The sequence below is a fragment of the Tetrao urogallus genome, assembly GCF_951394365.1.
Source record: "Tetrao urogallus genome assembly, chromosome: 16".
Lineage (NCBI taxonomy): Eukaryota > Metazoa > Chordata > Aves > Galliformes > Phasianidae > Tetrao > Tetrao urogallus.
Window position 1 is genome coordinate 3,690,401 of NC_136829.1, and position 18,042 is coordinate 3,708,442.

Genomic DNA, 18,042 nt, shown 5'->3' on the forward strand with positions numbered 1-18,042 from the left:
AAAACTGTGGCTACTGCCTTAGGAGAACCAGCGAGAGAAGTCTGTTGCTGAACTGTCACTGAAGTTCCAACAACCTTGGCTTGGGCAGGAGTAATGAGACGTAGCCCTGGGCTACAAATTGCATTGACTTGGGAACGAGGGAAATTCATTCTGCTTTGCCTGAGGCAAAGGTCTGCTGTGCTGTCAGCCGAGCTTCTCAGCCTCTCAGTTCCTTCTGTCATGGTAATCAGGCACCAGGAAAGCTGCTTCTGAAAGAGTTTTGAGGAAGTCCCTTGTTACCTGCTACTAGTTTAACTTGTGTAATCTCAGCAGCAGCAAGGGAACCATGAGGGGCATCTGCTCCTGGCTGCCTTATGGAGAGCCTTAAGTACAGGGAGGCAGACGCTTGCAAGCAACCCTTCCACGAGGAATTCCTTACAGCCACAGCAGTGTGCTAATAGTTGTCATACAAAGAGATGGTACTGGTGACCCACAGTTGTGTCTGCTGCATGAACATGTTGGTGTTCTGCTACCCCGAGCTCCTCATAAGAAGAAAAATGATGTGTTTGACACTTCTAACGGGAGATGCATGGTAGCAATGGCTATATTTTTTCTTTTATACAAAGCTGAGATAAAGAGGAAGCCCTGGTGAAGCTTTTGTGCCTGAGAAGAATCCAGACGTGTGGTTTACCCACTGCTTTTTCACATCATTACACAATTGTTTTAGCAGCTTTACTCCTAAAGGGATCCATGCACATCTCAGTGTCCAAATTATTTGCTGGGATTTAACGCCGTGCTGTCTAAGCAGAATATCTGTGAACATAATCCTTAATGATATGCTGGGGGCACACACTGCTGGTGGGAGCCTTGCCTGTGATTAATCAATTACGAATGAGATAAGCCCAACAGAAGTTCCTCTGTTCTGGTAGACAATCAGAAACATGCTGAAGCTGAACTTAAATCTGGACTTGCTTGCAGTTCCACACAGGATTTTCAGTGTTGTCTCAAATTAGATAAGCATAGGAAAAAAAATACCATGCCAGTTGTTGCTTTGCACAGCAGGTCTGTTAAGAATGAGTGTCTGTTTTGTTGTTTTTTTTTTTTTTTTTTCCTGGAAGTTCCTTCTTGATTGTGCTAGTAGTAATATGCCAATGACCAGCGCAGCAGTTTTTTGATGATCTTTTCCAACAACCTGTGCATAGGTCCATGTGTAGGTTGTTAGAAGAATGAGTTTTGTCCCTCAGCACTCACATGTTTGCATCTTGCCCATTGCAGGCATCTTACTCTCTCCTCCCTCCTCCCAAAGCAGAATGAAATAAAATAATTGCAAAAGCAGTTAACAGACCTCTTTTTTCAACCTCTGTACTAACTTCTGGACATGGAAGGTGAAATGGCTGAAAGTAGAAATTAATTCTGCTTTCCATTTAGTTTCCATTAGAAAATTTTGGAGATCATTTTTGGGAGCTCATACTGAAGGAGGACAGGCATTAGTTTATGGGAAGAATGCTTTCTTTGGCATCCCCTTCTCACCTGAGGGGATGCAGCATTTGGACAGTGCACCACATTGTGTTTAGCACAGCTTTAGCAACGTGTCAACCTCTAAATTTATTGCTTATAAATATTTCTGCTTATAAACCTTCCTGATTATAAATACTGCCAGCAGCTAAATGCATTGCAATCTGGTACAACCTATTCAGCCTCAGCTGCCCCTCAGAGAGTCTTTATTTTAAAGAAGGTAACAGATGAGGTGACAGAGCTCTGCTCTGAGGTGACACTTGTTTTTTCTACTTGTCATTGCAAGCAAACAAGCCCCTGGATTTGAACGTGGAGAAAGATATGTTGCCTTCTGTTCAACGGTGTCTCTTTTTCACACGGAAGTCCCTGGAGTGAAATATGCTTCGGTGGGTGGGAATGTTGTTAGGCATCACTGCAGTCTTCTGCTATGAAATGGAGCTTAACATCCCTGCCAAGAGCCTGCTGCATGGGGATGCCAATGTCAGGCATCCCCAGGAGGGACAAGGGATGACCACCAAGAGCTGAGGTGTTCGTGCCTTATGCTAAAGGGTTTGGAAACTGGGCTGTTGGGTAGATACTGTGTTGTAGCTCAACAACCTGAATTTCTATGCAGCTGAGTCTCTGTTTCTGGAGTGGTTTCTGAGGCTCTCACCTTCACTGGGAGAAGATACGCTGTAAGAACAGGCCTGGCTATTATTTATTTTTTTGGTAGGGGGTTGTATCTATATCCAAGTTCTAGCTAGTTATGATGATAGACTTGTATAGTAAGAGTGGACTTGAAGTTTAATTAGTTTTGCTTGGCTCTTAGCCAAAATCGGCTTTTCTTCTCTGTTTTCCTGGTTTGCAGCTACAGTCCCTGTCTGGTACCATTCCTGGGAGATGTGACAGCTCCTTCAGCATCTCAGGTGCTGGGTGCTATAAAGGGGGAAGGGGGGGCTGAGCAGGGAACCTCATCTTGCACCCAGTTGTTTCTAGCGTGTTTCTAGCAGCTGTGCTCTCAGGTCATTGGTTAGTTTTCAGGGTTAAAGTGAAGATAGAAGCAGCTGTGCTTGGGAGTGAAAAAAGCAGTGTGGAAGAAGCCCCCATGTCTGGCAGGATCTGAAACTACGCAGGTCCTCGTTGCTGTAAGAGTGGAAAGAGTGCTGTCTCTGCAGATGAATTTTGTGAATTTTGTCTTGCAGACATCAGAGACTAAAAAATAATGACTGTGTCAGAGTATAGCTTGTGCTCTTGTACTTGCCTTACTTCTCTTCCCACCTAGAGTACTCATTGTACCATACTTCTAAACACGGTATGCGTGTCTGGAATGGAAATGCATAGCTATACCCTAATTGTGGGAGCAGTGCTTCTTATTTTGGGAGCCATCCTGAGGTTTTCATGACATGCTGAATGAATGCAAAGTGGTGCTTTTCTGAAGAGTTATTTCAGCTTGGTTTGCTTCTGTTAACATTGTGGGGTCAGGCTAATTCCCTGATGGCTGTGTTTTCAGGTTGCATCTTGACTTGTGCAATGCTGTTCCAGGTATGCTGCTATTAGCTGTGTCACACCATGTTCCATCCAATAGACTGTGAAATTTTGGACCTGCAGAATAACCTGCAAGAATAAGAGTAAGTTAGGAATGGTGGATCTCTGTGGATGTCATCTGGGAGGGTGGATGTGATTTTTTTGCAAGGAGAAGACCTGTCTGGTTCATGGCCTCTTTGTTGGTGCTCTGATCGCTTTGGGTTTGTGACTTAATTACAAGCAACTGAGTTTGAAAACAGATTCACGGATGCAGCGTGGCCTGCAAGCAGTTCATGTTGATGGGACATGAGGAGAGCTGCACCCAGCCTGGCACTTACAGTGAGATGTGAACTTGTAAGACGGGCAGCTGGGGAGAGAAGGGGCTTTTCTGCCCATACCAACTACCCAGCTCTGGTACCACTGCATCTTTGGGAAGGCTTTCCTGTTTGTCTTAGCTGAGAGTTTGACTCAGTAATTATTTTTTTACTGACTTGAGTGTAATTTTTATTAAATTCAAGCCATTACATATGAGAATCTCCAATATATTTCTGATTTTTAAAACCTGCTTAAAAACAGGATCATAACTAGATCAGCAGGAGGCAGTTTTTTTGAACTTATTGCACTGTGGAAGCTAATAGAAACTTGATGTAATAATCAAAGTAGCTGGGTGTGTTTTAAGCTGTGCTGGTTTTGTCCAGAAATGGCCCATTAAAATTATATTCTTTTTAGAGATTTAATTATCTGTGTGTGTAAACTAAAATAGATTTGAGCTTTGGAGATGTTCAGAGGAGGGAAGAGACCATATAAATGTTCATTCTAATTCTTATTTACTTGAAGAATAATTATTTCCTTTGATGCTAAATCACCTTTTCTTCTCACTTGATCCATGAATTTTCTATCTGCTAACAGAACCTTGGGATTGTACTCCCAACACTTCGCCTCTGTCGTTCTGCTTTATTAAACTGGCAATTTGTTTGAACACTTCAGTTATTCATTAAATTTTACATTTTCTCTGGCTGTATTAATTACTGCTTTTTACGAACTGGGAATGTAGATGTTCCCTTTGCCATCTATGCAGTGTGATAATTTCTCTTTGTAAGAGACTTCTCAGCATTTCATGCCATTTCCCCCATCACAAGGGCTTTCTCCTTGGCTGTAAGATTTACTTTGAATCCTGCTTCCTACTGTTGTTTGCTATGGAGCAGTTCCCCCAGAAGCCAGGTTTAGATAAAGCTGTCTGAATTCTGCTTGCATGCTTCTCTGCTGTTAAACCATGTGTATGCAAGAGGCAAAATGCAAACTTGGACTGCTCAGACCCCATTGTGCCTCTGTGGAGTGATTGCTTCTATCAAATCCTTAACTCCTGCAGCATGTATGTGCAAATGGGAACTGGCTTATGTCCCGTGTGAGCATTTAGCCTAGTGAGATCAATACCTTGCATGCTTGCCCAGCATGCTGCTCACATAGCCTGCTTGTGGAGACTGCATCTCTGATGAACTCATTTGTGGTGTGATGGAGTAATGGCAGGATGTAACATCTGCTGAAGGCAAGTGTATGCAGTGCGCCTTTCTTCCAGTTTCTTACACACATTTATTGAAACAAAACTTCCTTGTGAACAGGAATGCTTTGCAGTAAGATGCTCCAGAAGAAGTAGGCTTGTTGTGTTGACATCTGGGGTGCGTGACTGCATCCCAGCTGGTGGCTGTGGGAGCACGTAGGAAGCTGCTCCTTGCCACAGACTAGGAATGGAAATGCTGTTCTGGGCCATCAGTGCCATGCCCACCTGGTCCTGCTGGCACTCAGCTGGATCTCAGTGTCTGCAGCCTGTGGCTGAGTTCCTATCCTGGTATCCTGAAATCCTGGTACTGAATGGAGGCAAAGCGTTTAGGTCAGGAAATACTGGCATGTTGTGATCTCTGAGGTTCTCTGAAACTGTTGCAATTTCTCCAACAAACTATGCCTCATCATTGCAGACACTGAAGGTTGGGACAGGGCTCTGAGCACCTGATGGAGCTGTGGGTGTCCCTGTTCATTGCAGAGGAGTTGGGCTAGATAGCTTTTAAGGGTCCCTTCCCACTGGAATGATTCTATGATAAGATTCAAATCTGAAGTTTGAGAAACACCAAACCTGGAAGACGTAAGCTTCCACATAGAGAGTGGATTCTCTTAGCGAGTGGCTTTGATTGGAAAGCATTGATCTTGCTGGGACTGAAGTATATGCCCAGATGGCCTTGCTGGGAACCTGAGCTCCCTGAGAAAGGTTCTCATTTACTCTCTTGTTTCCTGTGGCAAAGACCTCCTCAGTGAATCAGAACATACCTCAATGAAGGCTCCATGAGGACGAAGGCGGCTGAGGAAGGGTCCTGGTGCACCCCACAGCCGTAGCACTGTTTCATTTCTTGGGAGAGACAGAGTGGGTAAGAAGGATCAGAGTGTTCCAAATTAAAAAAGAGGAGAGGTTGCTTTTGAGGTGCAAAAGGATTGAGTTATCTCAGCGCAAAGCCTTTTGACTGATTGGCTTTCTCTTGCTGATCATAAACCAGGGGAATCACTGCAGAGCGGTGCAGCTTGCTGATTCACTTAGCAGGATGAGTTGCACCAGTCTGTGTCAGTATGCATGAAATATATCAAGACATGCTTAGACTGCTGTGTCTTTAGGCAGCATCTTTCATGCAAATCATGGCTTTTTCTCAATAAATTACCCTTAATTTGAATCAATATAAAAACTGCCTTTCCATTACTGTGTGATGACTCTCTCCAGTTCCCCAGTGAATTCATAAATCTGTTACTCTTTTAAACCTCCAAATTAGTTTATGCTGCATCTCCTTGTTTCTTAATAAAATAAGTTTAGCATGACTTTTCAGGCCCAGGTGTCTGCACTCCAGTTCGCCACATTTTGATGCTAACCTACTCGTGTCTTATGCTTAGGAGCCAAATCTGAGCCATAGTCAAGCTTGCATTCTCATTATTGCTATTCAGAGTCTGAATGCTTGTTGGTAAAAAGGCACAAATATTGCATGAAGTCCAGGAGCAGCTGCTAAATCCATTTGAGATCACTGCAAAGCATAATTCAAGATCTCACTGTAGGAACATTTTGCTTCTATAGAACGATGTGCTGTTCTTTCAGGGTAAGTGTAGGTAGCACCCACCAGACATTCCCACTACCTGTTATGTATGGCTAAATGTGATGTTTCCATTTCTCTTTCCATGCCTGTTGCCATCTTTCTGCTGATGGAATAGATTGAAAGAGCACACAATGGGTCTGTGAAATCCGGAAATCAAGCTAAAAAACTGTGGCACGAAATACTATACTGAGCTCAGGAAAAAGTGATCATTCTTCTGCTATTTGGGGTTGAACCTTACAAGCTTTGAGAGTGAAATCGTGAACCAGTTGAGACTGGAGGAATTTCTAGGCCTGCACTAACCGAGAGCTTTCTGCATGTTTGTATGGATGTTAGTGCAGCTCAGGCTGGGAAATGTGTAGCTTTTTGTATTATTGTCATTTAGATTCTTGGATCCTGTTGTTGCTGTGGCAATGTGTATGTACTCTCCCTAGTTTTGATTTGTAGGAGCCCCTGGCCTAATCCCTTCCCTGGAATTTTGTTATGATGGAGTCTGAGACCTCATTACAGCAAATTAAACTGTTCTGACTGGTTTGATAGGGGGAGGTTGAGGGTGTATCAGGCACTTGTACCAAGCACTGTGGGTCAGTGTTCCTTCTGTGCATGCCTGTGGTGGCAGTGCTGCATGCAGTGCCTGGGTGGATTCTGCTTGCCTTGTGCTCCCACTGTACGAGGAATGGCTTGGAGAGTTTGAGAAATACAGGACAGTGTGGGAGAGAGAGAGTAGTAAAAGAGGCCTTCAAGAGGGAGGAAATATTTTCATCTTCAGCAGAGAATGCATTCTTTTGTGTTCTCTGCTCCTCCAGTTTTGCTTTTTAATTGAAATCTAACGAGGTCCATTTTGAAAAATGCCAGCATCTTTCCAGTTTGTTTTTATCATATGATTCCCGGTGTGCAGAGCTGAAGTCTACATCTGCAGTAGTTAACCTTGTTTACCTCCTCGCTGTGACAAACTAAAAGCTGTTGGCTTCCTCCCTGCCACCTGCCCCAGCTCTGCGTCCAGACGTTGACACAGCAGTGATGTTGGCACTGTGGCTTCTCCCGGCCTTTTGTGACAATGTCACAGGGAAGCCAAGCTGTTTGCTTTCACTTCTGGCTTCTCCAAACGCTTTTGAGGGTGAAAAGGAGTAGGAGTGCAAGTTCCATCAGTGCCAGTGGAGCACTGGTGGAGGGGCTCTCAGCAGAGGACCAAGAATCAAAGCAGAGCTTGAAAGAGGTTTTGCTTCCTATTTGTAAAGCGGAGTTGGAGCTAGCCAAAGTCAGCCAGCTGCTTGCTGCTTGATTTTCCAGCTCATTAGTGAAAGGGAAAGAAGCAGAGCTAGATTATCCTAAAAGGGAAGCTGGAAGAGTAAATTAATCTATTTAAAAGTTGATCTTTTGAGACTCTTTTAATGTTGATGCCTTTTAATGCAGCCTAAAAGAATCCCAAGAATCTTTGGCACGTCAAGAGGAATAGGTCATAAGAAAGAGGGGTGAAGACTGCTTGGACAGCTGCTACTGAACAAAGAAAAGAAGATGGAGCCAATGTTGTGTATTTTCAAATGAACACCATATGTCTGATGATAAGGGGCAATGACAGTGTTCCTACAGGTGATACAAAATGAGAATCCAGCAAATCGTTGTGATAGGAAACAAACATGTTTACTTCTTTACCTCTTTTTGAACACGGGTGCTGGCAGGAGTAATGGAGTACAGCAAGTGTGCTCCACCAGGAGTTTTGCAAAGCATGTTAAATAGTTTAGAAGTGCAGTAGAAGTGTTACGTGGATTATAAGTTGACTACATGGCTGTAAGATCAGGATTGGAGCTGGGAGATATCTGGAGATCTTTCATTCCTCTCGTCTCCAGAATATGCATTTGGGAAACCAAATAACGCTGCTACAACCAAAGCTTTCCAGCGTAAAATGTACCATAATATCAACAATCCAGTTATTTCTGGGCACAGGGGCCACGGTGCTTCACTCAGCTTCAGACCCTCAAGCATGTTCTCCATAGTGGGGCTGCCACGTGCCTTTCCTCTCTGCAAAGAGTATTTAGTGATTCAATGAGACATGTCTCATTTTCAGCTAATGGACAGCTCTGAGACGCCTCAGTGTGGAAAGTCACTTAAACATCAAAACATTCATTTTTTGGTAGGAGCTTTTAACTTGCTTTAAACACAATGTGTTTTATAGCCTGTGGCTTTTGTGAAAATGCAGTTCAGGTGAATGATCCAGAAAACTTACTGTAGCAAACCTAATTGGAGAAGACCTCTTCCGTGTCAGGAATTGGATTTTATTCATGTAGCACCTAATGCATCTGCAAAATGCAACACATGTGTCTCCTCTCGTGCTGTTATGTCTTGAAGAACAAGAGATGCTTCTCCAACGTGATGGAAGTCTTCCAGCTCTCTCCTGACTTTGGACTCCCCCCAGGACACCAGGAAATTAGGTCCGGGATTTATTCAAGAAGAAACGGGCATCAGTGACTTTGCTCAGTGAGAGCTGCAAACAGTCTGTGCACAAATGAAGGCCCTCGGGGTATGAATGCTGTGAAGTCTCTTTAAAGGCCTCGATGTCTCAGGCATAGGGTTCGTTTTCTTTCTGATTAAAGATTTTGGTTAGTGTGGAAAGCAAAATCGTGGTGTAAAGCCTCATGGCCCTGAGTGAGGGCAGGAACTTTGCAGCCAGGGAGGATGTTGTGCGGGTGATTGGAATTTGTGTTTTTAGGGGAGCTGAATGGCTTTTTCAAATGAGAGCATAGGAGAAATTCTTTAGGGTTTAGATGATACAAAATTTTTGAGTGTATTTTGAGATGCAGAAGGATGTCAGTAAAGATTTTGGGCTGAGGAGCAGCAGGCTGTTTGTCCCTCAGATTCAGCTCCTGTACAGCTCTGCAGTGGGGTTGGTGGGGGCAGAGTGGTATACGTCTGCTCCATGAGCTCCTCATATCCCTGTGCTGCCATGCACAGGAACACATTGCAGTCTGGCTCTCAGCTGTGATGCTGTTTCCTTTTGTTCATGCAGCTGCAGGGTTTCCTAAAGCTGTACCCCAGGGCTCTCCTGATGCAGCTGGCGCAAGCTGTGTGGCTCACAGCTGGTCCCTGTTTTGGTTCCTTCCCCACTTTGGGGGGTGTGAGAAGGGTGGGCTGTGCTCCCAGCATAGCTCTGCATACCGGTACACCTGCATTCCTTCCTGTTTCCCAGCTCCATCCCCAAGCTGAGTCCTTACCTTTAGTGGCACTGTTGTAGCAGGATGGGACCATCAGGTGCAGGCTTGTGCCAACAGCCACGTGGATTGCTGGGCAGTATTCCTGAGAACTTCACCTTGTCTACCTTGGCCAACCTACTCAGGAAAATATGTTTGGTCTTGCTAAAAATACTGTTATGCAAGACAGCATCTTAACCACTAAATTGCAAGCAAATATTTTACATAGAAAAATTTATGTTCTTTACTCTGTGTTTTCTGGCTGGAAAAGCTGACCATTTTTCTGCAAAAACCAACTTGGCTTTTTTTGCTGTCCGAAGCAGTTCACAGTATTTATTTACTTTAACTCAGAACATTTAAACAAGGATTCTTATGTTGGCTTCAAGAGGAAGTTCTGGCCCTGTTATTTATGGCAGGTGTGCATCTGTGGGGGAACTGGGCTGTGCTCCCTTCTGCTTTGTAAGGCTGAATTATAGCAGATTGACCTGGAGCAGTTTCTAAAATCTTTGTGACCAGCCACTGTATATCTTGGGGAATGATGCTGGATGGGAAGTGGGGAGGTATTAACTTAAAAAATAGGAAAATGGGTATGGAAATTGCACAGCCTATTTCTAGCCTTCACTTACTGTGCATGGCTTTCTTATCTCCCTGGTGAGGAAAATCCAAAGGTGGGACAGCTGGATGGCATAAATGGAGAGAGATGTATAAACTGCAATCACTGCCTTTGTTATTAACAGACTATGCCAGAAAAGCATACTTCCATCTAAATGCGTTCTGCCATTCTGGCAGGCTCTGGAATGCTCATCTTGGGAAGTCAGTAGTGTCTGGAGAACTTGGTTAGGTACAAGTAAGCAAGTTATTGGTTGAGCAGCAGAGCATAGCAAGCCTCACTTCTTTTATTCATGTGTCATTAGTGCTTGAGATGCTGGTGTTTCAGTTCTGTGCTAAGTCAGCAAACAAAGGTGCAGGCTGTAAGAGGAACACCAGACAGCCAGCATGGAAAAATGGACTTTGATTTATGGTGCTGGTGTGAGAGAAACTGCAAGGGTCCTGGGCAGTGCTGGTTTACAAGTGAGTTCTGGTCATTAGTGTTGATTTCTTCTTTTAAGGTCATTTTTTACTTTTTGTGTGTGACCTTTTCATAGGTTGGTACATCTTATCCTAACAGAGCAGCTCTGGGCTTGATTCACTTATCCATCGCCTTTTGAGATGAGCACGTGGTCATGTGCTTTATGTTCCCTTGGCAGTAAAGGAAGATAAATACGTGTTTGAGTAGGTTGCTGGGCTCAAAGCATTTGCTCCAGTTTGTGCGTTGTACCAAACATCCTTGTTGTCAGCAGGTGAGATGCCGCTGGTAGGTATTCAGCGGTGCAGTTGCTCTTCTTGCTGTTTTTGGTCAGTGTGAATGTCACCAAGGGCTTAGCAGCGCTTCCCATGGCCTGGTAGGGGGTTTAAGCTGTGATCTGACCAGTATGTGCAGCTTTGGCTTGTGTTAGTCATGTTACCCACTGCAGGGCTCATCTTTTTGGAGGAGCTGTGGACTCGATTTGAATAAGCTGGTCTGACGCTTCTCTTCCTCTGCTTCCTAAGAGATGTCCTGTTTCAGTGAGCTGTGGTGTTTTGTGAGATAAATTGAGGGTTTACCATTAGTTGCTGTTCCTTGCCTGTGGTGCAGGCATGCTCTGCAGCATCTCAGGATGGCACACCTGGTTGGGGATTGGTCTCCTGCTTCCATCAGGAAAGCAAACTCATCTGCTAACACATGTGGAAACGGAAATTTGGGTTCTCTCATGGACTGCTCTTTGCTGTTGGGTCACAGCTACTGGTGACACTACTCTGTAACTTGCTCCCTGTATTGCAGGGTTCTCTTAAAATGCTTGAGAGCTGTCTGTGCTATGCTGCTGAGGATGATCCTGAGCAAGAGGCTGCAAGAAGAAAGGAGCTGATTTTCATTCCTAACTAAATTCCAGGCTGTGTGAAGGTATTGGGCTGTCAGGTTTGAATTCAGCAGTGCTAATTGTTTATATTCAGCTTAAGCCCTGATTCTAGAAGATGTCACTGAAGAAGACAGGGCAATTAATTCATCACAGCTTAGCCCTGGCATGCGGTGACTGGGGACAAGCCAGCTCCAGCTCACTGGACTGAACTACATAAGGGATGCATGTCATTTTAGGAATGTTTTATTAATCTTTTTTTAGTCAGGTCCAGCTAGAAGGTAGGAGGGGAAGCTGTGGTTGGGACTGGTTATTTCTTGCTCTTTGTTTCGGATTTTAATGCAAGCTGGTTTTGATGTTAGATATTTTAGAATGTTACACATTCAGATTCCAAATGACATGTTTCAGGAACTCAGGTTAACACAGCAGAGCCATCCAGTTAAGGTATGAGCTGGTATTTGAGAGGTTAGTGATTCCTGAAGTGGTACCACACAAGATGTTCAGGAAGCAGCTTCATCTGTATCCTGCTGGCCCCAACTGAACTGAAAGAAATGCCATCCAGGAGGCACTGCCAACTAGAGCTGGTTTCCTTCTACAATAAATAAATTGCACAGTTAACTTGTAAAGCACATGGCTTCTTAACACCTGGCTTGGGGAACACTGCTTCCCTCAGGCAGCGACTCAGGAAATGCAGGAAATGTTCTAATAATTTTGAGTTCAAGGATATTTGTCAGACTTTAGTGCATCAGTTTATTTGTGTTTATTTTTGGGAAACAGGGGAATAATGAAATTTGCTTGTAGGCTTTATTAGAGCATAGAGTGGAATATGTAAAGCAAGATTAAAAATGAAATAGCCTATTGTTTCCCAAGGTACTTTCAATCATGAAACTTCTCGGCTGCTTCCCCTCCCATCCATCTGCAGGCACAGCACTGATATCCCACCCCTTCTCTATGTGCACTCCTGACTTGCGTAAGGAATTCTAGTCCTGGAAAATCACACTTTGCCTGCCACAAACTTTTCTCATCTGCCTGAGGAATGCTGTGCCAGCCCTGTTGTGGAATGGAAGCCAGAGTATGAAGGATGCAGGGAGGTGGTTGTCTGCGGGTGGGGGGAGCTGCTGTGCTGGGGTAGGGATGGGGCTCATGGACAACTAAAGGACATATGGATTAAAAAAATCCTATTCCAGCTCTTGTCTCTCAAGCCTGGGATTGAAAAAGCATTAATAATCCAAGAAAAGCTTCCTTTTCTTCTGGCTCAGAAAGGTGTAAGGCACAGTTTGGGATATCCCTGCTGATGCTGGTACCTGTGCATGTGGTGGGTTTGTCATGCCTCCAGTTCTCTCCATAGCAAGGAGCAGGCTCTGTCCTGAAATGCTGCTAACTGAAAAAGTGGACGTGGTGCCAACTGTCAGCTCCAAGTATCCCTGGTGGTAGGAGTTGTGAGAACGAGGAGGCAGGACGGACTGCTTTATAGAGACAGGGATATAAAACATCAATGGGGATGCAGGGGATAATGTAATGGATTTATAGGTTTCAGATGCCTTCACTGAACTGCTGGGCAGGCTGTCACAAGAATGGAAAATAGATATACAGTTGTATAATGTGTGTCTACAAAGTAGTGTTTGATTTAACAGCTATGCTTAGTGTTTGCATTCCAACAGGCTGCAATCCCTGAAGTCGGAGGGGAAGCTTATGGTCCAATGCTTGGCAATGAATGTGGCTGTACAGACCAAGTTTGCTCACCAATATTGATTAATTCTATATGATAGAAGGTTTAACAAATGATGTTATTGGTTTCAATGAGAAGGACCATACAAGCTTGTTTTTGCCTTGACTGGCAGGCTCTCAATCCTGAGACATCAGAGTTTGCTGCCCTTGCTTCCAAGGTTATTGCACATGAAATCCTAATAACTTCATTATTCATCAGTATGAGAGCTTATCTGAATGTGCTGATGTACAGGAAGATCAAATGGCTACAACAGCATGGCTGGAGCAGAATATCTCCCTGTTTGTTTGTTTGTTTTTTTTAAGAGGATTAAAGAGAATCTGAACAGCCATTCAGGGCTCCCAGGGGGTTTCGTGCACGGTACTGGAGGGTGAGAAGGGCCATTACAACAGAGAGAGGACATCTTTATGGTGATTTATTGTAATATTGAGCTGAGGTCCTCACGATTGTGCCATGATACATCCTTCTGAAGAAATGTCTAAACCTGAAGGATAATTGATCATGTCCCTTGATGGTCTGTTTTGCTGTTTAATTACCACATTCTTAACAATACAAAACCTACAGGGTAATTTTTTTTGACCTTCAGTTTTCAGCTGTTCTTTCCATTACTGGTGTTATATATGATAATGCTGATGAACCCCTATGGTAATAGGTTCCAATGTTCCAATGCCCTTTTGCTTTGTGTGGACACACAGTTGCCTGTATGTCTGAGTGGTAGAGGAAAAAATCACACAAGAAGGACTTGGTTACACTTTTATTATGTGTTTCCTTCTGAATTAAAATTTGCAGGGCAGAACAACCCTGTGCTTCCTAGTTAGGTTACTATTTCTGCTATGGTCTTTCCTTTGACGATGGAAGTCTTACATCGTAATAGAAAGTTTTACAGTCAGAGATGATGACAGCTGGTAAAGCATTCACTTCCCCCCATCAAATTGTGTTAAATTAGGTGCTGTGAAGGAGAGCGGAGCTGTGCTCCTGCTCTCAGTGTTATGTCTTCATTTTGTGGCTGTTAACATGGTGTTTGGTCAGTGATTTCAAGGGGTTGCTGTTCTGAACTTTAAATTGTATAAAACTCAGAGTAGGATGGAGTAAACAGGAGAGCTACTGTTTGGTGGGACTGGTTGCACTGGCGTGGGTTGGATGTCTGCTTAAACAACAAGGAGTGAACTCAATAACCATCCTATTTCTGACACTGACCTGTCGTGGTTTATTCTCCATAGTCTATCACAGCAGATACGTCAGTAAACACTTGGAAATCAACTAATCCCCTGTAGGGGTTAGTAGCTTACTAGAAAGTATCAGAAAGAATTTGTTCTCTTGACCTGTTCTACATTTAATCCACGAGGAATTTGGACTTGCCTGGCTGGATTTGGCAGTTCAGATGGGCACTGAACTGAGCAAAGTCTGGAGTGCATTCTCTGCACCCCGGGGATGTCACTCATCCTCCTGCTGTGCTGGGGACGTGGCTCTTGCTTATCTCCCTGAGTCCCTCTGCTTCCTGATCTTTTTGATTACTTTCAATTTACTGCTCCTGGTGCTTTAATTTAAGAAACATTTCTTAATGAAGAAAATGGAAGGAAGATTTAGGATCTCTTTGTCTGTTTCTTGGTCTCGCTGTGCAGTAGCCTGGACTGGCACTTGCTGTGATCAGAACAGCAGCTTTGTTGGCCACTAAAACTTTTCCTTGAGACCTCTGAGTCACCTTGGAGCCGAAATGTAAATTCCAAATAACGTCTGCAAATGCAGGACAGCCACAGCAGTGTGCAGGGAGGGGCAGCTTTCAGAGGACAGCAGCTGTCTGCAGTGCGGGAGATAACCAGGGAGCTGGTTAAAAAACATGGAGCTTCAGTCTTGTGAGACGTTTCCTCCTCTTTGTGTCTGCATTTATTCTGCATCAGAGTCAAAACAAATATTTTCGATATTTTCAATCAAAGTGAAATTCTTCTTTTTGAGCCTCTTGTTGTTTGTTTTCTGTCTAGGTTTTTAAATGTTTAATTTTATTGTCTCGTTTTGGTGTTGGTTTTTTTTTTCAGAATATACAAGTGTTATATGACATGACTTGTCTTTAAAATAGATTATTTTAAAATAATTTGGAGCAGCTGTTGTCTGGTGATTGAGTCATATCATTTTCTTAGATTAGAATCTCTTGTTTATTTTGTAATGAAATGGTTTGACACTTGGAACAAGAAATGAAGATAAATAGTTAGCATACCAGCAAGGAAAGCAGGTGCTTATTTCACCAGCCTTCTTATTCTAGGAAATGCCATATTTCTTCTCCACACATGTTTCAGTGCGTTTTTAGATGACTCTATAGAGTCAGAAATTTCCTTATTGAAAAATGTTCTGCATTTGATTCCCTGAAACTTCTCCTCGTTCAAAACTTTATATCAGCTCAGAGGAAGAGCGGCATCTTCTCACTTTGCCATCAGCTGATGATCCTCAGCTGTGCCCTGTCAGCCTCTGACACATCGTGGCGCACAACCTGAGCCAGCACTGAGCTGACAAACTCTCTGGATTTGGGATGGGAATGCAGTGTGTTGTCGCGTTGTTTTCTTCCATCCGCAGGGAAGACTCCTTAGAGAAACGTGGGGATGAGAACGCAGTCAGTGCCTGTAGAAGCTTTTCACATCAGGATGCTTTGCTGATGGATTTATTCATGGGCAGATCTACAGTGATGCCTTCAGAAAAGTAGTGGTGATGCACGTACAGTTTACAAAAACAAACAGACCAACTCCATCCACTTATACATGAGGCCCAATTTGTCACTGATTTGTTACAGCATCTTTTTGTTCTGTAAGGAAACACAGATACATGCTGTAGCACGTTGCAGATGCTTTTGGTGAAGAAATACCAAAGCTTCCACAATTACAGATTGTTCTGGCCATGAGAAAGGCACGATGAGCCTGGGGGCTGAGCAGTGGGGCTGGGGGGTGGCCAGCAGCAAGCAGCCTGGCTGGCTGCTGTAGAAGGGAAAATGATTCTGTTTTATTCTGAGCTGGAAGAGAATTCACCTCCTTTTCCAAATAGTGCTCTGTTTTTGGGACCACTTCACATTTCACCTGAGATTTTGCTGCTTAACCATCAGCACTCAGCTGATGGAAATGCATAGAAGCCCTCAACCTTAAAAATGTTCGTGCAGAGGAGTGTAATAGCCCTCATTTCATAAATGGCAGAACAGAGGCTCAGAGAACATGGTTGTGAAGGAGGCCATCAGCAGAGCTGGGAGCTCAGCTGCATTCTGGCCCTCAGTACCTCCCTCACCACATCATTCTTACTGTGGGCATCAGAGAAGAGCTTGAGAGTTACTCTTGTATGAGCAATAAAATCATATAATCATGTAGTTAGTGATGTTGGAAAAGGCCACTAAGATCGCCGAGTCCAGCCCCAACCCATCCCACCATGCCCACTGTCCCTCAGTCCACATCCCCACAGATCTGGAGCACCTCCTGGGATGGTGACCCCACCACCTCCATGGGCAGCTGTGCCACTGCATCACCACTGTTTTGGATAAGTTTGTACTACTGCTTTTTGTTTCCCTTCTCCCTGTTTCCCCATTAAAATTAAGTGTCACGTTTTGGGGACAGGGATTGTTCTTTCTCACCTGGGTTAGTAAGATCCACAGTAATGTGAATGGTGTCTGCTGCAGTAACTGTCTTGCGCTTTGGTTATGTCAGGAATGTGTCTTTACCACAGTTTACATATCCTTAGAAAAACTCATTTGGGGAAATCACTGATGTAAGTCAACAGTCTTTCTGAAAATCGGCCCAAGCTGTAACCTCAAATAATCTTGGATGTGTTCTCTGAAGTGCTGCTTTCTCCTTCCCACTTTTTATGAGTTGAACCCATGCTGGTTTAACATCCCTTGTGCTCATTTAGTGAGCAGCAAGCCTCCCCCTCTTTTTTTTTTTTTTTTTTTTTTATAGCAGTGATTTTCCTTATTATTGTTCTTCTTTTTCTCTCTCAAAAACATTTTTACCCATTTGCCTTTAGGGGATATGCATGTATATTGATGAAGGAAAAATATCTCATTTTGTAGTAACTTTAGAACTAGTAAAGGTAAGTGAATGCATTTATTTAAATGCAGATCAAGGATAGTTTTATCTTCCACTTTCATTTACGGCCTTCTGTGCAGTGTGTTGGAAACAAACAGCTGTGGTTTTGCACAGGATGTCCCGTGAGCGTGGTGCCTGGTGCCCTTGTGATGTTCCTCACCGTTTCCCAAATTCCTCATTATTTCCTTCTCCTGCAGAAGCATACACAATTGTCACTTCTGTAACACTCTGTTTACAAATAGAGCACGTGGACTGCATCAGTTCATTCCTAACAAACACAGTGCATGCATTTTTCATACTGGAGTTTGCTGGGGCCTTGGCTGGGTCGCGTCTCTGTGTTTAAGGTCTTTGACCCCATTCGGGTTCTGCTGGTGGAGGTGCACAGGTGCTGTTCCCTCCAAGTGCCACAGCAGTGCCTTGTGTGCACCTCACCATGCCTGAGGACAAGGAGCAAGACTAAACATTTCTCCTCCAGCATTTAATTGCCTTGTTTTAATGATCACTGCACCAAGTGCTGTCTCTTCCTCAGGTTTCTAGCAAGCAAAAAAAATTCAAAAGCTGGTTGTAATTCCTGGAAAAGTTAGCAGGTTTGCCATGGGACCACCTACAAGCTGCTTATTTATAATTCCTTTTTATTCTGTTACTATTAAAGCCCCATCTTTTAAATATTGTTTATTTATTTTTCCTTTAAACAGAACATTTTCCTCCTGTCACAATACAAGCAACTTAAAAATTTTCAAAGGCTCTTTCAGCAAACCTGGGAATTAGATTTTCATGGAGTCCTTCATAAAATATTGAAGACTTCATATATTAACATACATTGATTTATTCATAGTGTTTCATTACAAATAAGCGAGGATCCCATAATATAAGGAAAGGTTAGGAGAGCAGCGGAGCGCGTTATATTATATTGACAGCTCAGTTGAAATTGAGCTGCCTCTGGATTGAATTTGGAAGGTGAGGAAGGAATTGGCTGGTAAATAAGTCATGAGCTCTCCTCGAAAGTGTCTGCGTATCAGAGGGGCT

The 18,042-nt window shown here is 43.6% G+C and overlaps 1 protein-coding gene across 1 annotated transcript in view; it reads left to right on the top strand.

Moving 5' to 3' along the window:
• The window catches only part of PTPRT (protein tyrosine phosphatase receptor type T), a gene marked incomplete at both ends in the record, with an annotated part of 415,989 nt that overhangs the window by 291,704 nt on the left and 106,243 nt on the right, over positions 1–18,042 (top strand). The window lies entirely within an intron of this gene.